This window comes from Haliaeetus leucocephalus, unplaced genomic scaffold (assembly GCF_000737465.1).
Source record: "Haliaeetus leucocephalus isolate CR32 unplaced genomic scaffold, Haliaeetus_leucocephalus-4.0 Scaffold395, whole genome shotgun sequence".
NCBI lineage: Eukaryota > Metazoa > Chordata > Aves > Accipitriformes > Accipitridae > Haliaeetus > Haliaeetus leucocephalus.
This window is the reverse complement of record NW_010972831.1, coordinates 4,425,578-4,425,824: the sequence shown is the minus strand read 5'-3', so window position 1 is coordinate 4,425,824 and position 247 is coordinate 4,425,578.

The following is a 247-nucleotide window of genomic DNA, read 5'->3' as shown; positions in this document are numbered from 1 at the left end:
GGGAAAGGGGGGGGGGGGCGGTTGGAGGCTGGGTTGAGGCCCCCCGGGTCCCCCGGCCCCTCGCCCGCCGCCCGGCAGGAGATGGCTATATTTGGAAAGTGACCTCTGGTCGTTCCCGAGCAGCCGCTGCGGATTCAATTGTGGCAACGTAATGGCCCGGCCCGGGGAGCGGGGAGCGGGGCCGTCCTGCCTGTATCCCGCCTTGCACCTTGCCTGCACCCCGCCCGCAGCACGCCCGTACCCCGCC